Source organism: Arvicanthis niloticus, chromosome 10 (assembly GCF_011762505.2).
Source record: "Arvicanthis niloticus isolate mArvNil1 chromosome 10, mArvNil1.pat.X, whole genome shotgun sequence".
In the NCBI taxonomy this organism is placed as follows: domain Eukaryota; kingdom Metazoa; phylum Chordata; class Mammalia; order Rodentia; family Muridae; genus Arvicanthis; species Arvicanthis niloticus.
The window spans coordinates 26,974,243-26,987,145 of NC_047667.1; the positions used below are offsets into that span (position 1 = coordinate 26,974,243).

The following is a 12,903-nucleotide window of genomic DNA, read 5'->3' on the forward strand; positions in this document are numbered from 1 at the left end:
TTTAAAAAAAGTATTATAAGTGGGGTTGTTTTGAATACTTGTTAAGCCACTAAGACAAATGCTATATTTTTGCCTTCTAAAATTAGAATTTATAAACATAATTTCCCATGTCTGGCAAAGTGGATTTGATTCTATTTGTAAATGGTGGGATAGAGGCAGCTGAAGGACGACGTTGATTGGCAGCAATGAAACCTCGCTGGCTCGGATTATAAGGCAGACAATTCTTTTTAATATATCTTGAGTACATTCTGCTATTTATCATGGGAAAAATCAGTGCTATTCTGATATTTAATTACATTATATATGTCCATTCCTGACCTATAATTATACTGCCTGTGAAATTTTAATTGTTAGTTCAGTGCAGGGCCATTACAACCATCAGTTGTTTATGATTGAAAAGATGTTAAAAATTACTCCTCGGTCTTAATCATTTCTGCTGCTAGCACATTATTAGCAAAATAACATGGTTTCCTCTTGTAGGCTCAGTGTATATTACAGGTTACAGTGTTTAGAAAAGTGACAAAGACAGGAAATGTATAGGGCTGTGGTCACTAAAATACACAAAAACGCAAGACAAAAGGATCCCTAGAATTTGAAAGAACATCCCTATTTGGGGAACTGTGAGATAGTCTTAGATGTTTGCTTGATGATAAGCCATCTTCAGGAAGAACAGGAAGAGAATGTCCAAACTTCTGAATTATCTGAAAGAAATACGTCAAAGCTCTAGCTGCATCACCCTCTTCCATGTATCCTGTTCATGAGGATTGCCCAGGTCCCAGTTGATACTTTTCCAACTACAGAAGCCTTCTGGCTCCCACTACAAATTCATTCTGTACCAGATGTGCTACATTGTTGTTAAAGTTAATTCTTGCCAGCTTCCTTCTACACCAAAGGACTTTTTATCTCTTTCAAGTACCTACAACAGAAAATTTGTACATGACCAAATAGCAGAGGCAAGACTGGGGAAGCAGATTCTTGGTGTTTTTGAGACAAGTTACTGAAAAACAAATGAAAAGCAGAAGAAAAATCGAAGAGAAGTCAGAGAAACCATCTGTCACTCACTGGAGGGATGAACAAACAGGAGCGTGAAACTCTGTAGTCCATATTATTTGAAACTGAGCTGAGATTATTTCTGTATACCTAAATGAGGACTTTGCTTCGTAAATCTTAGCTCTTCAGTTAGGGGTCTTGCATACTTGAGTCAATCAGCCCTCCACTGAGCTATGCCCATGGCCCCTTTTGATATAAACATTTGTCCAAGTCTGGGGGAATACATAATATTACAGTTCAAACATTATAATATTGTTTTCTTCTACATATCACTTTCAAGAAGTAAAACAAACTTTATTGTTTTGTGTTCTGAGGTGGATTCTCTGTCTGTAGCCCAGGCTGCCCTAGAACTCACCTGGAGACGAAGTTTGTTTCCAAGTATAATGACTTTCTTTGCCTCAGACCCTTAGTGATTGGATGGCGTGTGTAGCCACCACTAAATTCTTAGCACTTTGCTACACCAGCAAGATGATATGATATGACAAGTTATACACAAGGATTTTTTTTTTTGGTTCTCTTTTTAAGATATACTAAATTTCCCCTGTTAGCCTCTTCAAGGGACTAACCCTTATCCTCTGATGGAGCCAACGAAAGGAAGAAAATGTTCATCTTCGCAGCCATCAACAGTTCTACACAACCTGAGAAACCAGCCTAATCAGGTCTTGGTGGCTTTGATCACTCTACTGAACACTAATTCACAGCAACTACACACTTCTTAGAACAAATCATTTTCACAAACGAACATCTTTATCACAGCATGAGCATATGACAGAGTGAGTTATCCTGCAAAATAAACAATTTAAATTTCCTCCTCCTTCTGTTCTTCCTTCTTCTCCTTTTTCTTCTTCTAATCTTTCCTCCTCCTCTTTCCTCTCTCTCCCTCCTTTCCCCCTCCCTATTTCTCTCCCTCTTCTTCCCTAATCCAAGAGTATTCAAACCCAGACATAGCACCTAATTTACTACATATCTGTACCTCATTTGCTTTCATGTAAAATTAGATTAAGTAGCTAAATTAATAAATAATAAACTTTGTACTTCATTCTTGCAAAGCTTCCAAGAAGATCTTTACTTTAAAAACAAAGGAACATATTTTACTCTTTCTAAAACATCAAATAATAAATGGCATGAATCTGACTTGGAGAGCTAAGAGAATACTACACTATTGAAATTTTACTAATTATCAGTACTGCACAGTGTCCATCATCCTTAACAAAATATATCTTAAATATATAACTTTAATTTTGGTGTGCCTTTCTTACCTCTAGGCTTTCTAAAATTTTACAGCCTGAAAAATTATCTTATAGTTGATTCAGCAAACTATATTTTTATTTTTTTCCAGCTTGACAAAACTACATTCTTATTTTTCCAACTTAACTTTTTAAATACTCATTTCATTGCTTACAATTTACACACATAATGTAGATGCTTCACTTCGATTTATCCATATGTGCGCACACACACACACACACACACACACACACACACACACATGAAAATATTTCGGCCCATTTAACTTTTAGTACAACTCTGCTTTAAATATATGGGTGCTGAAGTGTTGGCTAAGATAACAAGGTTTTTGATTCCAAGGTCATCTATGTGCACGTGCATTACATATGCCCTGCCATGTAGAACACTGTCTAGTCTCATCTTTCTGGAGCTAAGGCCTGGCTTGCTGGGAGCAACCAGCAAAGCACATGGCTGCAGCTCTGTGGAACTGTAGAGATGTGTTTTTCTCTGATATAATGGCCAACATGCATTTTCACTTATAATACATGGACCTAATAAATGAAACTGACCCTCACTTTTGCTAGCTTCCCTTCTTTTCCTGCTCATGTTACAGAAGTAAGAATACACCTTTAATTGGGCTGAGTCTTATTTTTAACCTTTCTAAAGCAGTTGCCTTTCTCTCACAGGCTTTTTCCCCTTAAGAGAGGAAACGATTCACTATAAAAATTCAATATAAACTAAAGCAGCTAATTCTGCTTTTGAAGCTTCAAACTTTGAGATTGAATTCAGAAAAACAAAACAGGACACCATCCATCACCTCACTTTGCTGCTTTCAAGGTCAGGACTGGGATCAGACAGTCCCCATTTTTTGATACAATTAGAAGATAAAGACCTGTCAGTTCTCAGAGAGCTTAGCCCAGAGCTCTGTGCAGAAGTGGGTCAATCGCCCTGCCCTGTTATCTGTCTAATTAATGATGCATTTAGTTTGAGACTCATAAATCTACTCATCCATTTCCCCAAACACCTGACATGTACACAAATTCCCTTACTAGGTATTACCATCTCCCAGAGGGTACAGTAAGAATGGATCTTAAAAATATTAAAATAATATTTTTAAAATACATTGTCTTCCTTCATAACTACTTGCCATTTTTCTGACTAACTATTAAGTATGTCAGTTGCCTGAGATCACTTGCAGAAATTAGAGTAGGGGAAAAATGGCTGCACTCTCCCAAGCTTGTGTTTGGACAGTCAGGAATGGAAAATAGATATTCATTTACTCCCAAGGATTATGTGAGCACATATCTCATAAGTATTTCTGGTCTGAACCACTTGGGTACCAAAGGCTGCTTTTGTTTCTTTGCCTGTTTTCTTTTATATTACTGTTTGGGAATTCATTTGTATGCAAGAGCTTCCTGTTATTAATTATGGGAACGGAATTTTCTTAAAATGTTAGGGACACTCTTGTAACTCTTGTTCAAACACTTCAGCAAGATACTGATAATCTTCTTAAGTTCCACAAAGCCAGATGCTCATTTGAAATACATTGTTTCTTCTCCTACACCTCAACTTATCTCTCCCTGAAATGAAGACAGTAAGAGTAGAGAGCTTCTACCCAGTTATGAGATATCAGGATGTGGATTCTGAACTCTAGTCACAAAACTGAGTTGCAAAATTCAATTAAAATAGTAACGTGCTAAGAGATAAAATGTATTCTAATATAAATCTACAAACAGGAAAAATAGTGATTTGATGCTTGATGTATTATTACAAAGCTATTCTTATAGAAACATCTGCTCAGTCCATGCTAGTATATACTCTGTCTTGTCTCTGTGTCTCTCTGCTTCTCTGTGTGTCTGTCTCTGTCTCTGTGTTGTCTCTCTGTGTCTCTCTGTCTCTTTCTCTGTGTCTCTCAGTCTCCCTGTGTCTCTGCCTTTGTCTCTCTCTTCCCCCTCCCCTCCCTCTGCTCCCTCTCCATCATTCTCTAAAATATAAGCAAATATATTTGCATACATTAAAATCATAAAGAACCCAAAACATCTGGAAATTTTAGAAGCAAAGCAAAATAGTCAGGGGAGAAAATCCAGTTTTAAAATGCAGATGTTTAATTGTGCTGTCAGTTTGGTTACAAGGGCATAGGAGCAGAAATAACCAGAAGCCAATGGAGGAAAATTAAAACACTTTCAGGAGCCCTTGCCAAGGTAAAAGCAGTGAAATTGGTAACACAATATGGACAGAGCCTTTCTAGACTGAGGTCTGAAAATGTTACCATGTGCAATTTCATAAATTAGCTATTTCAAATAAAATCCTTTTCATTAAAGCACACAATAAAAGTTTTTCATACTCTGTCTTCCCTTTGGTCATCAACATCAGGCAGTTATTCGGGGTTTGTCTTTCATCAGTGACAAGCTCTTTCCCCCACCCTTCGTGCCCCCTTTCTAAGACTCTGATAGTGCTGAGTGGCCAGAAATTACAGATGCAGGACAGCTGACAAATGACTGCCAGGCCCCTCCCCCAGGGCCCTGGCAGTCACAGCTCCTGCCAGAACACGCCTGAGCACAGCGCGCCTTCCAGACAAAGACACAAAGATTCCATTTTCTCAAGGAAAAATAGATTTCATGTGTAAAACACTGGTGAGAAAAACTGAAAGCTGACACATATGTGCGGTCTCCAAGAGGCGGGGCTGGATCGCTCTGAAGACTCGAATTTCACTTGATTGCATCAAAGCCTAACAAATATTATTTAACCTAAAAGTGTTTCAGGCTGTAAAAAACGACAGGCAGCAGGAAGATATTTTATTTGTTGAAGCACGTGTTTAAGAAGGCAAAAGAATCTTGAGCTTAGTAGAGATATTGATCAGAGAGTAAGAATTGATACTTGATCACATCCCGCAGTCTACAAAGTAAGAAGTTTTTTTAAAATTAAAACCTTATTGAATCAAAGGGTTTAGCAAGATAGTATTAAATTCCTACGAGTATGTTTCTAGTGAAAAGAATCTCTTCTCAGCAGCCCCTGGATATCATTACTGGAGAGGCAGCGAGTACTTTATTACACATGAAACCTTGGCGCCTCAGCCTTGCCAAGCAGGCAGGTTTCGTCTCGTGGGCCCAGAGCCCTGTCTTCCACAGCGAAGGCCATCTGCTTGGCCTCTCCATCATGCCAGGCAATGTGTAGGTGCAAAGGCCGGGGTTGGGAGACAAAGAAAGACTGTCTACGGAGAAAGATTATGCTTTTATTCCTGTCTACCTGGAAGCCCATCCCTACTACTCAGATGAGCTCAGTGTTTGCAGAAAACTTAGCTTAATATACTTAAGAAAGTGAGTCCTTAACAGGTTAAAATATAATTAATAGTAGTTGTCAGGGGTAATAGACCAAGAAATTGCACTGGGGATGTTTTAATTTTTTTTTAAGTTGTATAACAAATTTAAAATGAAAAAAAAAAAAACACAATTTGTAATTTCCTGTACCTTTGACAAGATTCGTAACTCTTAAATTTCTTTAGCTTTCTAGAAACATCAGGGTAGGAAAGAAAGAGAGAGAGAGGAGGGTGAGAGGGGAGGAGGGAGGCAGAGAGGCACTGTTACAGAACACTTTAGAATTCAAAAAAAGGTATCCTGGAGGATAGTGAGGCTATTAGGTAACCATATAACTGTTTTATATAAACTCTTTATTCACACACACACACACACACACACACACACACAAAACCCATATTAGGGCGCTAGCTATTATGATCAACTGGGAAGGATATTACCATCTTAAAAGATATCACTAATATAAGTCAGCAAAATTGATACTTCATATGTGGTGTTAAAATGCCCCACCTAAAGGGGACTGAAAACATCAGCATGCTTGTGGGAAACAGATGCCAGCTCGGTTGGAAGCCTAACTTTTATTCTCAATTAGGCCAAATCGCAATCTTCCTTTGATACCATCTCAGTTCTCCTGCCTGGAATATAAAGAATTCTGCAAGTCGAAGCTCAGTTTTGGAGATCAATCCCTGGAGGAAACCTTCTGCTCTAAATGCAGATGTATGTGCTGAGAGGAAAGGATGTGAGATATTTATTGTTTTAAAAACTTGAACTTGCAGTATGCTAAGGGGTTCTATCTCTCTCGTGCATTCACGGCATAAAGCAGTCCAGGGCTCCACATGGGCACCACTGCAGTATGGATGGGTGTGTGTTCCTCTCATAATATTTCAACATTCTGTAACCTGAAGTACAATACTCTGCTTTAAAACTTCTTAAAGTGTACACTCCATGTTTACTCAGCCCTGTTGACTTTTTCTGTCTGCCCTTGACCACTACTCTTCTAATTGTAATGGAATCCTTAGTGACACAGGCTCAAGGAGAATGGCATGATGGGAAACTTTCAGCTAGAAAACAGGCCTCTTCAGCTTCTCCCTACCACGGGGAGCCTCTGGCAGGAGGACGTGTGGAGTGGTTAGTGCCCTGACTCATACTGTTAGCCAACAGGGTCATTCTCCCCTCCGTAGCTGGATTCTAAAGAGACCTTCCAGAGCTCAGCTCCAAAAGACGATGAAAGCAAACTATCCCAGGAAAAAGACAGGCTGTGAGGTCTGAAGAAAGACCACCACAGCCACAGGCTTTGGAAATAAAAATAAGAGAACTACATTTAAAGAAAAAAAATACACAGTGAGCAACCTAAGAAAATCAGTAATCAGCAATAAAAAAACAATAATTTGGGGGGAATGAGGCATTATTTATTTCGTTTTCCTTTTTTTCTAGTTTGCTAGAATTCAATAGTGACAGGAAGCACTTTTACATTCAAATCACACTACTGAATCACAATATTTCTTTCCTGAGAACTTAAAATTTCAACAGTAATCACAGGTTGAAAAAATGGTATAGAAATAGCATGATGTCACTAGGTAAGCTTGACTCTTCAGAGAAAAGAGATGATAAAACACAAAACTATATATTTAAGATATTTTAGAATGCAGGTAGATTTCACTGATAATTGTAGCATTTAAAATATTTTAGATACTTTTGTGGATAGGAAATACACAAGATTAGTTTTCTGTGGAAAGGAATATTCATAATTAAATCATAGTCTAGAGGTAGCTAAAATTATTAGCTTACCTTTAACAGAGACTCTCGTTACTGAAAAGGTGTGTTTATGCAAGTTGGGAATGTCTCTGATGTTAAAATTAGTCCCAAGGCTAGCAAAGTAGACGACGGTCAAAGCTTGCCATCCTTATGGACTGTTGGAAAGGCAGTCATCCCCATAGAAGGGTAAGAAAGAGCTTTTGATAATTTGCCTGAGTTCAAGAGAGGATTTTTTTTTTTTTTTTTTTTTTGTATAGGCTCTGGACTCAAGGACCAAAAAATCCTATGAAGGAGAATGAAGGCAGCTCCATCTACTTGTTCAATGGCAATCCAGTAGGAACTGCAGCAACGTGCATGTCCCTGAAGAACTTAAGGAGGTTAGTTCAATGTACACTAAAATTAGGCTGTGATTAAGGTCCATCATTTCTTTGATATCCCTGGAAACACTTTATTCTCTGCCTGTCAGAGTTCCCTCTCTGTTTTCGTCCAATGTCTCCATGTACACACACCCCAACGTCTGTACTTCTCCCCCCTCTTCTCTCTCTTCTCTCTTCTCACTCTCTTTCTCTTTTTCCTTCTCCCTTTTCTTGCTCTCCTTAGCAGATGTCTTTTATAATTTATGTTATTTACTATCCTTTCATTAAAGCTAAGCTGCTTCTTAGGCAGCCAGAGCACCTAAGTACACACTAGAGGAGAGTGATGTGCAGGAGCCACTCCCCGGTCTCATCAGGGCACTTCTAATAAGCATCTTGGTGCCACTGAATGCAAAGCTTCATTCAAATAACAGCTTTCATCTTCAGTCTTTGTAAATATAAAAGTAACCCTTGAAGCCCTTTGAAGGACCCAACCAAACATCATACACAAGAAAATAGATCAGCAAGGCTTTGAAAGACATGTTTGTGTAAAATCTGTAAGGCATTTCACTGTCTTTATCAAGCAAGACATCTAGGTAAATGCGGGCTTTTAATAAGACACGTGACAATCTCAATTATGAGGGTCATGATTATGTGTTCTCTGTGCTGTTTTGTGTTCCCACCAGGGTGGTTTTTCTTTCTTTCTTTCTTTCTTTTTTTCCTCACATCAAAAATTTCAAGACTCTCTACAGCTCTCTGTATATAAAATATATTCACAAAGCTACGGTAGCTTGTGTTTTGTTTTGCATTGTTTGTTTTTAGTAAAAACCACCTCTGACACCCTGAACCAATCCAAACCAAACCAAATCAAATCAAATCAAAACAAAACAAAAAGTCTTTGTGAAGGGGGCAGACAGACTGGAACTAGAGAAATATAGGTAAGAGGAATAAAGTGGAGGGTTGAAAGCTATAATTTCTATTTCTGTGGTGGTAATAAAAGCAGCAAATGGTTGGAGTCAGGTGGCTGCAGACATGGCTACTGGAAGCAGAGCTGGGAAGAGCAGACTGTCCAGAGCATGGTAAGAAAGACCCCACTCCTCAGGATGCGCTATGTGGCATGGTAGGGAATCCTCCCTGAATCCTTTCCTCACTCAGTGCGATGTCCCAGTACCTGTGACCCCACTTCCCAGTCAATTGGATCCTAGATTTAACAGTTCCATGTTTGACTTTCCTTCCTTCTGTTTCCTTACTTCAAAGCAAAACAAGCAAAACACAAGAAAAGTAAGCTACCAGGTCCCTGACTTCTGTTCCCTGCTGAGAGCTCAAAGAAGACACTGCAGCTAAAAACGCCTCAGTGGTCCAGAGGCACTTGTGCTGCATGCACTGGGGTGTACTTGCGGTTCTCAGCTTATAATTTAACCTTATCCTTATTTTTATAAAATTAATTAGAATCCTAGAAATGATAGTAAGCACTGAAATTGTGCATTGTGACTCATATCAAATGGAAAGCAGGAAGTCCTAAAACTGTCTCCTAAATCATCAGACTAGCTAGATAGTGTCGTTGGCTTAATTACAGGTTTGCACACTCAGAGAAGATGCTGTAGAAATGTTTGAGGAGAAATACTCTTATCAAAAACACACACAGCAAACTGGAATTACCATCCAACCTAGACAAGAGTGTGTGCTGAAATTGCCTGAGGATATTGTTCACACAGCAAACTGATGTCAATCTCAGATATTTCTGACATCTGTATACATATGATACTCAACAGAATTCTGCTGAGGATTGAATCTTTTCTTCTGGACTCATCTGCAGCTTCTGTTTGGCTTTTTTTTTTTTCCTGTTCTGAAGGTGTTTGCTCATTTTCCTGTGGGTTTGATTTGCTCAGGAGGAGGCCTAGAAGAAAGGAAGGTAAGTGTGTGCATAAGTTGTGTTAGACCTTTGGGAATTCTTTCCTCAGTTTCAGTATTGTGGTTTTGTTTTCTTTTGTTTTTAAACGGGGTGAGATGAAAGCCCATTTTCTCATTTATAAATATTCCCATGAGAACTGGTAGCTGTGTGAGCACAGAGAAGATGCATGACAAACAACTGATACATCTTATCTTTAGAAATATTGGTAGGATTCTCTAGGAAATATAGTTTATTCTGGAAGACATGATTGTCATGTTTTTTAAAAGAACAAGATATTAAATACACCAATAAATGATTGTGTACATTAAAGTTTTAACATTCTTTTTTGGTAATTTTTGAGACAATATCTTACTCTCAAGCACAGACTGGCCTCAAACTCATGATCATCCTCCTGTCTCTGTCTTAAGTGCTAAGATTGTAGGTATTAGTCACCACACTTAAAATTTTGATTCTACCCCTAAACCAATTATCTAATTTTCCCAGGAAAATCAATTTCTTTAAAAACTTTTGTCACAATTTGAATCAACACACAAAATTATATAGTTTTTAAAATTTGGCAAGTAGGATGCCTTAGTTCCAAAAAGCTTGCCACATCTTCCTATGGTTACGAGTGCAAGTCTAAGGTGTTTTGAAGAAATCAGGGTATGGTTTTATTGAAATGTTTTAAAAATAGCTGTCCCTTCAATAAAACCTAAACATTTTGGTGAAATAATAATGTTTGAGTAGTTCTCAGTCTCCACCTACAAATGCTATTTGCTATTTATGCGGGACAAACATCTTGCAAACTGAGGTTGCACTTAAATAAAAAAGAAAGTCTATAATCATATGCTTAAAAATACTTAACCATAACTTTGTCAGTCACTTTTCTCCAGTGTTAATTTTATGTAATAAAATTATACTATATTGCAAATGGCTTCTTTAGTTGTGGAGATCTAGGAACCCCTTTGGGAGAGGTCACATTATATATATGAGAATGTATTCCGGCTTTATTGGGAGTTTCTAAAGGCACATCGAGAGGTGTCCATTGATCATAATCCATTTCATTTAGAAACTGGGCTGTATACTTTCACTTACACTTCTGATTTGAGAACATGTAGGGAGGTAAAATATGAAATCTTATTGAGAACAGTGTTTACCCCGCTATCTAAGTGAACAGTGTAATCATGCACAGTGGCTTGCTTTTCTCAAGAAGGTGACTAACCAACCTGGACACTCACATGTGGTATGAGATACATAACTCTGAATCTCAGCACAAAAAGAAACCTTCATTGCAGACGCCCTGCTGATGCAAACCAATTAGCTATGTTTTCTGCACTGGGGTGAAAACTCTTTAGAGGCCTTGGAAATTGGAGTGGATTGGGTAGAGGGGAATTTCACTTGTCTCATGGGGCCATACCCCTGTGATGGAAGTTCTCATTTCCCACGTGGGTAACAGGAATTATAGCAACTATGGGCCATTTATATGGAGTGAAAAGTATGTTATTTTTCTCTAGGTCAGGGTCACTCCTCCTGACCTGTGCTGATATTTTAATCTATATAATTCCTTTCATGGGGAGATTCCTCAGCCTTGGCTCCTGCCTGCTGCATGACAGTTCCACCCTCCCTAGGCAACTCATATTCATACACAACCAAAAGTTCTTCAAAGGCAAGTTCTTTCTGACTGAGAGTTACCTGCAAGATATTTTTGGTTTCTTTTTTGATCTATACATAAAATTAGTTATATTGGATCTTCGCACTCACTTTAATAGTGTGTGTGTGTGTGTGTGCAGCAGTTTTCTGAACAGAGTGGATAGGATAGCTCGGACACAAATGCTCCTGCAGAACAGTATTTTACCTGTGTATGTAGTACTGTAATTCCAGCTGTGTGCCCATCACCTGCATCACACATGTGATAACATAAGAATATTAAGAGTCATTGGATGTGGGCTAATACTTACTGCTTTATTTAAAACCATTCAAAGTGCCCAGCTATGTTGACATAAAATATTTGCCTTCATTTGGATATGAAACACTTTTCTCACGTGTTATCATTAAATATAATAGCATGTTTTCAGAACCAAGTTTTGACAAGATTGAAGAAAGTAAGGCGATTTGGATGATTCCATGGGAAACTAAGCTTATAAAGGGGGTATTAATTGTGCTTTGTCATTTGAAATTCCTCCAACTACTAAATAGGTTTCTTGAGATGACACATAAAATATTGAACAGTGAAGAAAATTTGAAGCAACCATGTATGACCACCAGGGAAATAGGTTGACAATCATGGTCCTTTCCAGGCCGGAAGAGAAACTACCAAGATGATACACCTTGCTTTTGAATATGTGTGTGTACATTTGTATGCTGGTAGTGATTTTGATTGGACGGAAAAACGTAAAATTATAATAGTTGCATAGAAACCAAGATGAGTCATCAAAAGAAAATGCTCTGTGAGTACAGCTTGAAACGACAACAGGGAAAATACATTCCATGGCCTTGCTTGTTCTTTTCAAAACTGTTAACATTACTAAGACAGTATATTGTAACTTGAGCTCACACCAACAAAAATGAATAATCTGGGTCCATTAACTGAGGAGGACTAGTTTCCTGAATAAATTGGTAATTTCCCTGTGATTGAGTGTGCGTGTGTGCTTGCACATGTGCATATGTACACACGTGTGTGGGTGATGTGGGCTCCCCATTGTACACCTGTCGGACAAAGCTGATTTTTTTCTTTGTTCATTTTAGTTTTTGTCAATTTTTCTAAAGTTTTTGTGGTTCTCTGCCTTATGACTTCTACCAGGTGATATGGAGGCAATAAAATTTAAACATGCTTTGTTTATATGTTATTGTGTGTTTATAGTTTCAGATTTTAATCAGTCATCCGGATCCACGTACCATGGTGTGATGAGACAACAGGCTTTCCTTCAAGGGCTGTAGTTGTATGCTAACGCAGGAGCTGGGCTCACATCCATTCAGGAGTTAATTGCAGCATCACTAACCATACAGCTGTGTGTCTGTAGTGTCAAGAGTTAGACATAAAAGCCAGAAGACTTTAGAGCTCCACTCTGTAGTAACTACGTCATAAAATGGCAGTGTGCCTATAGCTCAGTCTTTTTCTTTATGAAGAGTTTATAATGAGTGTGCTTTGTTTAATATGTCACATAATTTTTTTTTAAAATTACAGAGGAGTCTTTCTCTGGTCATCAATAACAGAATCTGAAATAAAAGGAAAGAATAGATATGAGAACTTATTGCCAGGAGATGTTTCATGTGATGAAAAGAAACTTTTATAGTGAATGAGCTCACATCAAAG

General features: G+C 38.1%; 1 long non-coding RNA gene across 2 annotated transcripts in view; it reads left to right on the forward strand.

Annotated features, from left to right (window-relative positions):
• LOC143443675 (uncharacterized) overlaps positions 1-12,395 on the forward strand; it is a 36,514-nt gene extending 24,119 nt beyond the window's left edge. Inside the window, exons 2-4 of one of the 2 annotated variants that reach the window (XR_013112847.1) lie at positions 7,604-7,723; positions 9,552-9,611; positions 11,787-12,395. This is a non-coding gene — a long non-coding RNA (uncharacterized LOC143443675). Of the gene's footprint in view, positions 1-7,603; positions 7,724-9,551 lie in introns of both variants that reach the window. The other variant, XR_013112846.1, reaches the window with a different exon arrangement.
• The last annotated feature ends 508 nt before the right edge of the window (positions 12,396-12,903 follow it).